The sequence below is a fragment of the Neovison vison genome, chromosome 14 (assembly GCF_020171115.1).
Source record: "Neovison vison isolate M4711 chromosome 14, ASM_NN_V1, whole genome shotgun sequence".
Classification (NCBI taxonomy): Eukaryota; Metazoa; Chordata; class Mammalia; order Carnivora; family Mustelidae; genus Neogale; species Neogale vison.
In genome coordinates this window covers 9,609,215-9,621,093 of record NC_058104.1, presented here as the reverse complement: position 1 = coordinate 9,621,093, position 11,879 = coordinate 9,609,215, and the positions used below count along the sequence as shown (strand labels likewise).

General features: G+C 55.2%; 1 long non-coding RNA gene across 1 annotated transcript; it reads left to right on the top strand.

Annotated features, from left to right (window-relative positions):
- The first annotated feature begins 226 nt into the window (after positions 1 to 226).
- LOC122895809 lies at positions 227 to 10,392 on the top strand. The gene is made up of 3 exons (XR_006382309.1): positions 227 to 253; positions 4,804 to 5,054; positions 9,106 to 10,392. It is a non-coding gene; the product is annotated as an uncharacterized LOC122895809 (long non-coding RNA).
- The last annotated feature ends 1,487 nt before the right edge of the window (positions 10,393 to 11,879 follow it).

Sequence of the window (11,879 nt, the reverse complement as noted above, 5' to 3'; positions counted from 1 at the left end):
CTAGTGATCTCTATCAAATGAATAAATAAAAAAAACCAGGCAGGGTTCCGTAGGTAATTAAGACGTAAAATTTGTGTTTGAGTAGACAAGAAGGAAGAAGGCGAGTTTAATCCCCTATCTACAGTGCGCCTGGTTTATCGCAGGTGCTCAATGTAGTGACAGTTAATGACTACACTTCCCATAGGCCTTAGGGCAGCGTCTTTCCCAGAGGGCTGTGCGACGCCCACGCCGGCCCTGAGCGTCCGTGGAAAAGGTAAGCAGGCGAGGATGCGCTCTTTAACGTTGCTTTATAACCAAACTTCCCATTCTGCTTTCCTCCCCTATCCTCTTTCTCCGTCTCCCGCTCCTCTGTTTCCTGGCTTCAGGAGCCCAAACACCCAGAACTTGACTCCTTTGGCGACAGCTCGGTTGTTACCGTTTCAGTGCCGAGCGACCGGAAGTGGAGTGCACCTGGGGCCTTCTGGGAAATGTAGGTCCGTCTTCCCACGCCCTCGGTGTGGCGTTAGGGCTCCGTCTCCTCGGGCCCCAGAGCCAAAGCCTGGGTGGTGGGGACACGTGACCAGCTCATCTGAAAGCTTGGGGGATGTTCCGCGCACGGGCCCCTCGCAAACCCAGGCCACCGACGGTTGCAGAGCCGACGAACTCGGCCGGTCTCCATGATGACCGGCTCGCCGCAGAGGCCTCTGGGAATTGTAGTTGGGCCGGAGCAGGGCCCGTGCGCCGGGTTCCGAGCGGTGGCAGTTACTGCTCGCCACTGCGGTCGGTCGGAGCTGGGCGGCGTCCGGGGGAGCTCCTCCGCGTTTCCTCGGCCTCCGGGAGCCCAGGCAGACGGGCGGCCGCCCGGAAAGGCAGGGTGTGGGCCCGGGCTCCAGGGAAGGTATCTGGCAGGCTTTTTGCAGAGGCTCGGACAGTGGGTCACAGTGATGAAAGCCACATCAGAGCGTGGCCTCGAGGGAACGCTTGGTCCAGTCTTTTCTCCTAGAGAAGGGGTCCCCAAGGCCAGAGAGAGTGCATGATTTGCCCCAGAGCAAGGCCAGAACCTAGTCTGTCGGCTCACGCCTTTCTTTCCAGCACAGAGCGCCGTGCCTGGCAAAGAGCAGGCGCCCAGACGTTGGTTAAATGTCATTTTGTTCTAACTACAGCCACCTGAAGTACTTCTTCTTTTTTTTTTTTTTCCTTTTTAAGATTTTATTTATTTATTTGACAGAGATCACAAGTAGTCAGAGAGGCAGGCATGGAGAGAGAGGAGGAAGCAGGCTCCCTGCTGAGCAAAGAGCCCAACTCGGGGCTTGATCCCAGGGTCCTGGGATCAGGACCTGAGCCGAAGGCAGAGGCTTTAACCCACTGAGCCACCCAGGCGCCCCCACCTGAAGTACTTAACAAACTACAAGATTTAAAAAACATTTTTTTTTAAAGAGGGAAGTGGACTTTCCTCCCTAAGGAGACTTATCAGCCAGACGCTACCTGTAAACATTATAAGGACCATGAGTCTAACAATCGTGCAGTTTTTTAAAAATCTGGTACTTGTGAACATTGGCAATATGGCAGAGCCGCTGTTTAAAACTTTTAGTTGTGAAAAGGCTGTTGGGGTTGTGCATTAAAAAGGAAAAGAGTCTTAGAGACACATACTGCAGGTTTTAAGGTCGAATGATGTCTGGGATTCGCTGGAAAAAATACCCAGCGTGGCCAGTGAGGGGAGAGGGTGTTGTACTGTTTTACTGTCTTTAGTGGTGTTGAAAAGGACCATAATCAATTGGTTTTATTTCATGTTATTGTGCTTCAGAACGTGTCTGAAATAGAGCTTCTCTGAAATGTGAGCCTCCCTGGGGTCTTCTGGCAAGAATGAGCACCGCAGTGAGGGGCGCTGTGTCCCAGTGCCCCCAGGTCCTTCAAAAGCAGGACAAAATTCTGACTGTGAAGGCGGAAGCAGAGGACCAGGCTGCCCGGTGATCAGCCTCCCAGCTGAAAGCTGGCCTGTCCTGGCTTCAGAGAGTTTAACACCAGGAGGCTCAGGGCCCTGCAGGGTTCTGCGATGCCCTGGGAGCTCTTCTGCCAGTGGCTGAGGGCACAGGGATGGTGTGCAAGTTGCCCATCCTGAGCTGCTGGAGCTGAAGCAGCTCATGGCCATCCTGCCCAGAGGAGGCAGTCAGGCTGGGTCTGGGAGTGCACCCCTGGGCAATGAAGGGGCCGTGGGGGTCGTGCTGGAGGGCAGGAGTGAGAAAATGAACCAAGCCAGCAGGCAGAAGAGAGAACTAAGTGTGAAGATAGGGAGGGGTGGGTCTTCCTAGGAGAACGAAGGCCATGTCTGTTTTAACCCAACACCATGTCTGTGTTCCTCTTCCCTCTCCCTGGTGCCTTTGGGGATTGAATTAGATTTTGGATCATTTCCTAGGCTTTTTAATTTTTCCTTTTCTGACATTCTCATTCTTCTTACAGGGAAGTACTTCAATTAAGTCATTAGTTAACCTGCTCAAATCTGCATCATTGTTTACAGAAACTGTAATATGTGTTCTTTTGTCATGACCCACAGTCACATGGGGGTTTCCTTTCTGGCTGAGTTTTCCACTCCTGGAGTTCTCTTATCCACTGTGTTCTTAAAACTTCAAAGTAAGGGTTTCACCATACCTCTTCTGGATACCTTTTTGCAGAAAGACTGGCCAAGACTCTTCTTAGCAGACTTCTTTTTTTTTCCCCCCCAAGATTTTATTTATTTATTTGACATAGAGACAGCGAGAGAGGGAACACAAGCAGGGGGAGTGGGAGAGGGAGAAGCAGGCTTCCCGCCGAGCAGGAAGCCCGATGCAGGGCTGCATCCCAGGACCCTGAGATCATGACCTGAGCGGAAGGCAGACGCTTAACGACTGAGCCACCCAGGCACCCCTCTTAGCAGACTTCTTATCTCTTATTTTTTGGTAATAGGACTGTAAGTGCTCATTGCAAAGCCAAATAACACCACTAGGGGGCTGCTCCTTTAGCCTGGCAGTGCCCCTGATCCTTGCAGGAGCGGAAGAGGCCAATAACAGACTTCACAAACTTGGATACAGCCACGATCACTTACATCCGGAGAACATGACGTCCCTTTCTATGGAAGTGTGGTTTGGCTGAAATAAGTACACTTTGTACAACCTCTAGAGTCCCCTGTCACCAGTGGGATCTGTGGGACACAGAATTAGGGGAGGCCAGAGGCCGGCATGACATTCCTCTGGTGCCCACCAGAATGGAGGGATGGATGGATTGTTAAAAGTATTGAAATGCTTCTGGACTGGCTGGGAAGCAGCTGCCGCTCTGTGTCCCCGAGTGCCTTGCCGGCCTCCGTGGCCACCCCAGCGACTCCCCGCCCCCACCCCGACCTTCATGATCTTCCTAGGGTCCAGCATGTAATGGCTATCGCCTGGTCTTACAAGGGGCATCTGGATCTCCAGCTGAGACCAGCTCTGTGTTTGGGCCCTTCCAGTCATAAAGTGTAAGCTCTTCCTTGGCCTTAAGCTTCTAGAACCTCCTCAGTGGCCATGCTCGGAAAGGGCAGCTGAGCAGCGTAGCCCAGAGAGAGCTGGGACCAGCTGGATTCAGCTCCTGGCTCCGCTGCGTGCTAGCCGTGCTGTGCCTCTGTTTCCTCGTCTGTAAGCCTCAAGGAGGAGAAAGTGCTTTGTAAACTATAAAGTGCCTACGTGTACAAGTTATTTTTCTAATGATGATTGTGGGAGTTCTTTGACCAACACAGGACCACACCCTCAAATCCAGCTTTCCTCCCCTTTGCCTGGGCCCTCCTGTTTCTGCAGTTACCTCAAGCTTTGACCCCATGACGCCCCTCCTTGGAGGTCACTAACCTTGCCCCTTGGGGCAGCTTCATCAGCCTTCCACCTCCCACACCTGTTGCTGCACAGCTGGGAGAGCCTGAGTTCTTCCCAGCCTTCTCAGAATCCCCTTCCTGCCCCCTCGCCATTCCCTCGCCATCCCCACCCCTTCAGAGCCCTGCTTTTTCCTCATCAAAAAAAAAAAAAAAAAAGAGAAGAAAAAAATATTTATTTATTTATTTGACAGAGAGAGAGAGACCGTGAGAGAGGGAACACAAGCAGGGAGCGTGGGAGGGGAAAAGCAGGCCTCCCGAGGAGCAGGGAGCCCAATGCCCAGGACCCTGGGATCATGACCTGAGTGGACACTTAACCAATTGGACCATCCAGGCAGCCAAAACCTGCCTTTTTTTTTTTTTTTTTTTAAAAAGGATTTCTTGGGTGCCTGGGTGGCTCAGTGGGTTAAGCCACTGCCTTCGGCTCAGGTCATGATCGCAGGGTCCTGGGATCGAGTCCCGCATCGGGCTCTCTGCTCAGCGGGGAGCCTGCTTCCCTCTCTCTCTCTCTCTGCCTGCCTCTCTGCCTACTTGTGATTTCTCTCTGTCAAATAAATAAAATCTTTTTTAAAAAAAGGATTTCTTTAGAGAGCGAGAAAAAGAGCATGCGAGGGGGCGGGGGAGCATAGGGAGTGGGAAACAGTCTCTAGCGGGCTCCCCACTGAGCATGAAGCCCAACATGGGGCTCGATCCCAGGACCCTGAGATCATGACCTGAGCTGAAACCAAAGTCAGCTGCCTAACCAGCCGTACGACCCAGGCGCCCTGCATAACTTGCTTTTCTTTTTTAAAAACAGTGTGATCACTAATTACTTCGCTATAACTTCATTTCTCACTGCTGTGATCTACGTCCTGGTTTATCCCATCCATCCCCAGCGGCAGGCGTGTGTTTTATTTCCATGGCTTTTCTTTGCAGAGCAAACAGGTAACATTTGGCTTTTCAACATATGATTGCAGATGGTGACTTCAGGAGTAAGAACTAGGCTTTCACCTTAAATCAAGGAGCTTGCTGAAAGAAGATCCCAAGAGTGACTCTTCACAGGTACCAGACCTGGGAGACACCTCAGAATGTTCCAGAGCCTTAGGCCAGCACTGGGGAGCCTCCACACGGGAGGCCAAGCTGCTGCCCTGCCCAAGAGAAGAGTTGCAAGCAGGAGAGGGAAGAAGCAGCCACGGCGGTGACAGAAGTGACCAGAACTCTAGGCCAGGTGAGTTCTTCGTTCGAAGTTGTCCAGATAGAGACCCCATATACACAGCACGCGTGGCCACAGTTTGTGGGCAAACCCAGCCCTCATTTAGCATCAGCCGCAAAAGAGAGGATCCTCCATGTAGGCGTAGGGAATAGACTCCACATCACCCAGAACCTGGTGGTCAGAGCCCTCCCTGTGTGACCAGGTCAGGAGGGCAGCACACGGATGAGAGCAAGCGATCACACGAGCGGGAGAGGCAGGAGGGAGCAGGAGGTGTGCGCTGAAGTGGGACACAGCTAGAGCGACAGCAGGGAGGGCTCCTTCAGGAGGCCTCGTCCTCCAGCCCGGGTGCCGGTGCGGCCCTGCAGCTGGCCGGGCTCTGTGCTCCCGGGGTGTGGAAGGGCCTGGGGAGTGGGTCCTCACACAGCCGTTCCGCTCTCTCCTTCGCCCCTGGCCTCCCCTTTAGTCCCCTCCTGGGCCACTTTTATGTCAGTTCAGCCTTAAAAAAAAATAGTAATAATACATTTATTCTCCTATTAACAAAAGGAATACGTGTCTAGAACAGAAAATTTTAAAATAAGTCGAAACAAAATGAAAAAAAAAAGCAGTCATCTGTTTTGAAATTTGAAATCATGGGTAACATTGACCGTCTCTCTAGCATCTGTTTCTGAGCATATATACACATTTCCCCCATTATTCAGATTTCTCTTAAAAACAAAAAAACAGGGGTGCCTGGGTGGCTCAGTGGGTTAAAGCTCTGCTTTCGGCTTGGGTCCTGATCTCCAGGTCCTGGGATGGAGCCCCGCGAAGGCTCTCTGCTTAACAGGGAGCCTGCTTTCCTTCCTCTCTCTGCCTGCCTCTCTGCCTGCTTGTGATCTCTGTCTGTCAAATAAATTAAAAAAAAAAAAAAAAAAAAAAGGGCAGGAAAAAACAGGTGGGAGATCCCCTGGGGTCGACGGCCACCTGGAGCCGGGACTTACCTGCCCGGCTTTTCAGGGAGTGAAGCGGGAAGGCCCCGCATGCCTGTTTGTGAACACAACGGCAATACCCATTTTGGCCACAAGAGGGGGGTGTTTGCTCTCGCAAATGGGTCTGCAAGCGGCCTGCACTCCCTGCCCCGCTAGGCTTCTGGAACCCGCAGCTCCATCCAAGGCACCCCGTAAAGCGAGTCCTCGCTCCTCCTGCTCACTGCATCTCTTGGAAACCCTTCTTGTTCCGCGAGGGGAAAAAAAGAGCTGCCAGCCTCCCTCATCCACCACGGCTGCCTGAATTTGCGGAATCCTTGGACAGCTCTCTCCTCTTCTCTGGCAGCCGTGGGCTTCCCGGGGAAGGGATAAACCACACACCTGCTCCGGTCACCCCTACATGTGACCCTCTTCACGGTTTCCCATGGCTCTCAGGGTCCGTTCTGAGCTGCCTGCCTCCCCACCTGCGCTGTTTCCTCACACACACGAGACGGTCGGTCTTTGGGCCCCTGTCACTCTGCTCGGTCACCAGACGACCTTCCCGCACGTCCCTCTCTGCACCAACCAGGCTGAGGCTTCCTCTTCTGGGTCTTAGCCAACGTGTTACTTTTTCCCCAAAGTTGCCCTCAAGCCTGTGAGTCTGGGTTCCGTACTTCTCTGTGCTTCCCCTTTCTAATCGCACAGCATGCGGGGTTGGTTGTCTGCTTCCTTCTAGAATGGCAGTTCCATGGGGGCAGGGCCCTTTCGGTCTGACTCACATCCCCAGGGCCAAAGTACAGCGCCTGGCACGCCATGGGGCTCGGTTTAGACTAGCCAAACGGATGAAGGAGGACTTGAGCCCTTGCCTGTCCCCTGACAGCCGGGTCTGCAGAAGCCAGCCCCTTCCCTCCTTCCTCCCCTTTCTCCCCAGTCCACACACTCCCTCTCATCATCCCCTGCGTCTCTGGAAACGTGGCCCGCGAAGGCCGTGGCATGAGTGAGACAGAGGTCGCCCCAGGTCCTGGCTCGGCCACTTACTAGGCAAGCCTGTCGCTTGTTTTATTCACAAAGTGGAGCTAAGAGGCACCCGGCTCGCAGGGTCACTTGGCAGAGTCGCTTGGGCACCTAACACATGGCAGACAGGAGACCAGACTTCTTCCTCCCTGTCTCCCCAGCGCTCTCTCCCAAGCCCCCGTCTGAGACCGGGGACGCGGACACACTGCCTGCATTCTCAGAGGTGCCGCTGTTTTCTCAAGTCCCTTCTCTCCCCTCGGTCCCCCGGGCCACTTGCTGCTGGCCCCTCCTCCTTCCCTGTGCTTTATCCCCACCCCCTAACACGCAAATACTAGTGCCAGGGCCAGAGCAGAAGAGATGCTGAAAAGGCCCTTGTTGGACAGATGAGTGCTTGAACGAGCCAGGCCCAGCAGCCTCCCCGGGGCTGTGTTCGCCAGCGTGGACTGTGTCACAGTGGTCACCAGCCTGCTCACGGACAGGCGACCTCCTGCCCTCCGGAGCCCAGGCCCACACGGGCTGGGACTATGTGACGGCATCCTCACAAGGCCGAGGCAAGGAACAGGAAAGGTGACAGCGGACTTTCCTGAAGACTGACGAAGAGGAAGGGCGATGTCCCCATTCCTCTCTTCCGCTCAGCGCTGTGACCCACACAGACTGTACTTGCTCAACTGTCCCCCGAACACACAGTCCCACGGGCTGTCTGTGTTCTCATAGCCAGGCCGTTCCACCGCTGGTGCTAAAAGTTCCAAGTTCCAACAAAATCCTTCTCTAGACTGCGTTCACCGTGTTTTTCTCCGATAGGAACACGTTCTGGTCCGAGCATGCGGAGGCCGGTGCGGCGGCCCCCCTCGAGCCCCCACGAGAGAGCCACAGCCCTCTCCCTAGTCAGGATCTTGGGGAGATGAATAAGGGCTGATTTCTGCTCAAATGATCGCCGCCCTCAATTCATTGCATCTGAAAGACTTGGCTCCCGAATGACTTATCTGCTGTTGGGCGAGGTCCCTGCCTCAGCCCACAGAGAATGGCACTTTCTCCTGCGTGGCGCTCGGAAGGTGGGGCTGACGTGGCTTGGTTTTTATGTGGCCCACGCTGCTGCTCTGTGTCCTCCCCATCTCTTAAGAGCTGCTTGCCTCCTCCCGACGACGTTCCCGCATCAGTGCCATTCATGGTCTCTCTCTCGAGGATGAATTCGGAAATGAAGGAAATTTTCCCCAATTCATAATATTCAGAGATTTCCTCTGTATGAATTGTTTGGTATCCTGCCAGAGTTCTGCCTGAATGCGTGGCCACGTGTATCACACCGGTGGACTGAGGTTGGGGTTTAGAGTCGGGCTTTCTGAAGCGATGCCTTTACCAGCATCAAGTCTCCGGTCCCAGCCTCTTGGGAGCAGCAGCCCCGCCCCCCCAGGAGGGGTTCTGCTCTGGCGGGAAGGCTAAGCTTTGGCCTCAGTCAGGATGTCCCAGTCCCGGCCGCACACTGTGATGACATCATAGGAATGAGAGCGTCACAAGTCCCATTTCCAAGGAACCGAGCTCTGCAGCGGCACCAACGCGCCCGCCGCTGGCTGTGTCCTCCTGTGATGGCCCAGCAAAAGGAGAAGGCTCGGGGCGCCTGGGTGGCTCCCCGGGTTAAGCCTCTGCCTTCGGCTCAGGTCATGATCTCAGGGTCCTGGGATCAAGCCCCGCATCGGGCGCTCTGCTCAGCAGGGAGCCTGCTTCCCCCTTTCTCTCTGCCTGCCTCTCTGCCTACTTGTGATCCCTCTCTCTGTCAAATAAATAAATAAAATCTTAAAAAAAAAAAAAAAAAAACAAGAGGAGAAGGCTCTACTTTCCTGCGGGGTGAGGAGGGAGCTGTGTCTGAGCGCCTGGGGTCATTGCCCATGTCATAGGTGCTCCTAGAATGAAGAGAGCCTACGGCTCCAAAGTTGCCCACTCCCCCAGCCTGGCCTGAAGCCCACCTCCCCCCCAAAGCCTTCCGGGGACTCTGTAGGCTACTGTTGGACTCCCCCGGCCGCGTCCTTTGAGAGTTCATGGCCCACAAACCCCTTAGCGCTCAGGCGATGCTCTAGGCCATCCTGACCTTTCTACTGCGCCTTCTTCTCCTCCAACAGACTTCAAGGAAGCTCTTCGAGGAAGAACCACATCCTGTCCATGCTGTTCTCCACAGCCCCTCTGAGCACGGCGGGACTTGGCCTGGAGACCGGGTGCAGCTGTGGCCACTGCAGGCAAAGCCCACGGACTTGTGGTTCAGCGCGGTCATGGGTGGAGATGCCGTGACCCAAGATGTGGCCTGCCTTCTGGGGACGGTTGTCGCCGCACTCTTCCAGGTCACGCAGGAGGAAGGTGATCTCGTCTCTGTTGCCAGCGCTCGCCCCCGGTACCTGCTCACGCCGGGCGGGCCGAGCAGATTCTCCCTGTGGCCCACCACGCCCGGCGCTCGAGTAACTTCGGGGGCGGGGGAGGCGGGGAGCAGGCGAGCGATCGGGATTGTTGCGGAACTGGGCCATGCGGTGTCCTGGTTAGGTCTGGCTGGCGTAGGGGTCACCCTCAGCAGGAACCCGCAGCTCTTTGAGGGCCCGGCCTGCGTCCAAAGCCCTTCTCCATACACGGTGCCTGGCTGAGCGCCCGGCTGGAGCAGGGGCGTGCTCCCCTAGTTACCTGTGGCCAGGGAGTTCGCGGAGGGCCCAAGGAGAACAGTTGCTAGTGACTGTCCTCCAGTGTCCTCCTGCGCCCCCCACCCCCCAGGGAGTGCGTCCTGCCTTTGCTGTATGGTGAAGTCCTGGGTCCTCAGCACAAAACAGACGTTGCCCCCTTGTGTTTGTGAGCTGCGGACTCCCTGTCTCCTTGGCAGTGGGAAGCGATCCTGTGTATATATTCAGGGTTTTACAGAGCCTCAGAGCTCTCTGCTGCTTTCTTTTAAAGCTGCTGAGTCAAAAATGTTCTAGGCCGGATAGTAGGTGCTGGTCCCGAGGGCTGGTGTTGCCCATAGAACCACATCTCCTGGGAGCCCGGGGCTGCTTGCGAACAGCCGAACCTGGAAGCTGGTGGAGATGTGAGCAGGTCACCAACGGTTAAAGAGAGAAAGGGAGGGCCCTTGCCAGCTTCCTCTTTGTCTGCTTGCCAGGGGCTTTCCTGCTCACCCCAGTGTCTCTGGGCAGGAGCACAGCTGGCCACCAGGTGTGCGTGCTCGGGCTTTGGAAGTTTGTGGCTGGAGTGTCACAGTGGGTCACCAGAATGCTCTCTCACATGATTCCCCTAGTCGACCACCCCTAGTCGAACAGAAATGAACGCACACAGGTAGAGATCGAAAGAGATGATCCCGTGCGGGCCAGAGGGGGAGCAGGACGCTGGAGGGGCCGGCGGCTCTCAGCTGGGCACTCCTGGGGAACTGGGGTGGTGGTGGGGCGGGGGAGATGCTCGCGGAGCCGCGGGTTCTGGTCGGCGCATGTGTCAGGTTCGGACCAGCCCAGCCCGCATTTGGTGGCCACGGTCAAGGGCCTTGAGCACAGCGCCCCGCCGAATCCCCAGCAGCCGCGGGAAGTCGCGTGTTCCTATCCTTGTGTTCACATGAAGAAAATGAGGTTTAGAGAGGTTAAATAACTTGCCCAAGGGCGGGCAGCGAGCTGGGGGAGGGTCAGGGCTTCACCTCCGCGTCTGCCCTTCCCTCCAGCGGCGGTGAGGCGCTGCATCTCAGCTTGGAATTTCCCTTGCGTCGCTGGAATCCCCAATCCACGCCGCGTCTCCATAAATGGTCCTGCTGGCTCAGCCCCTTCTCGGCCCGCCTGTGGTTTCTGAGAGACCAGGTCGGGTGGGTGCTGAACCTCCTCCCGATGACCCCCATGGCCGCCAGGTTCACGAGCGACACCCCCCCCCGCCGCGCGCTCCCGCATTTACTGGAAGTTCTATTGTGGGCAATTGGGGACAGCCTTGGGTCGTGGCAGACGCAAGAATCTGGGATTTCTGCTCTCCGTTCTGAGTGGGACCCTCAGGCAGAACAAGGAGGGAACAATTTCTTTCTGTTCCACTGTGTCTGGGCCTCACCCCAAGAGGCCCAGATGGCTGGATTTGGCTACTGTCTGGTTGTGGCTGTAGGGTAGGGGCTTTGGTTCTGTCTGCCAGTGGGATCTGTCCCCTCTTCTTCACGTGGCATCCGCTGAAATGGGGCGGAAGTGCCCCAAATGGTGTCTCCTCTTGCGTGTCTGGTGCTTTCATGGTCTCTCTTCAGTGGCGTGTGAGTCACTGTGACAAGCTTGTTCCTTATTCCCTCTGCGGTCAGCTGGCTTAGAGGGGAACACGTGCCTTCATTCTGCCAGTAAAGATTAGGAGGAAGTGGGCCAGAGGAACGTCTGGGAAGAATTTTGCTTTTTGATTAAAGGAAGGGTGGTGAAGAGGCCTGGCCCTTCTTCCTGCTTCGGACATGGATGTTTCAGGATGTGACACTTAGAGCTGTAGCAGCCATCTTGGGACCATGAGGCAACAAGACCAAGGGAAAAAGCCAGCACACAAAGTTGGCCCAGCAGTCAGACGAAAAGAGCCTGGGTCCTAGCTGACATCGTTGAGCCACTATACCTATCCTGGAATCAGCTACTACCAGTCTTGATATATTAATCAAATGTCTTCGTCTTCTAAGCAGATTTCTGCTATTTGAAGCCTAAGACGTCCTTAGCCAGTATCACAGTCCTCTGAACCTGTCCATCATGAACTCCTTGGAGCCCCATGGCTCTTGGTTTAGATCCAAATGGGAAATCACTGCACGTTTGGACAGTGGAAATCTTAACTCACGTGGTAGGAGATACAAGTCAAGATTTCTCACAGCCTAAGGAGCAATTCAGCACATAGTCCCATCTCCCTGGGGTCTGTTGGACTCAAATGAGGAAAGACAGAT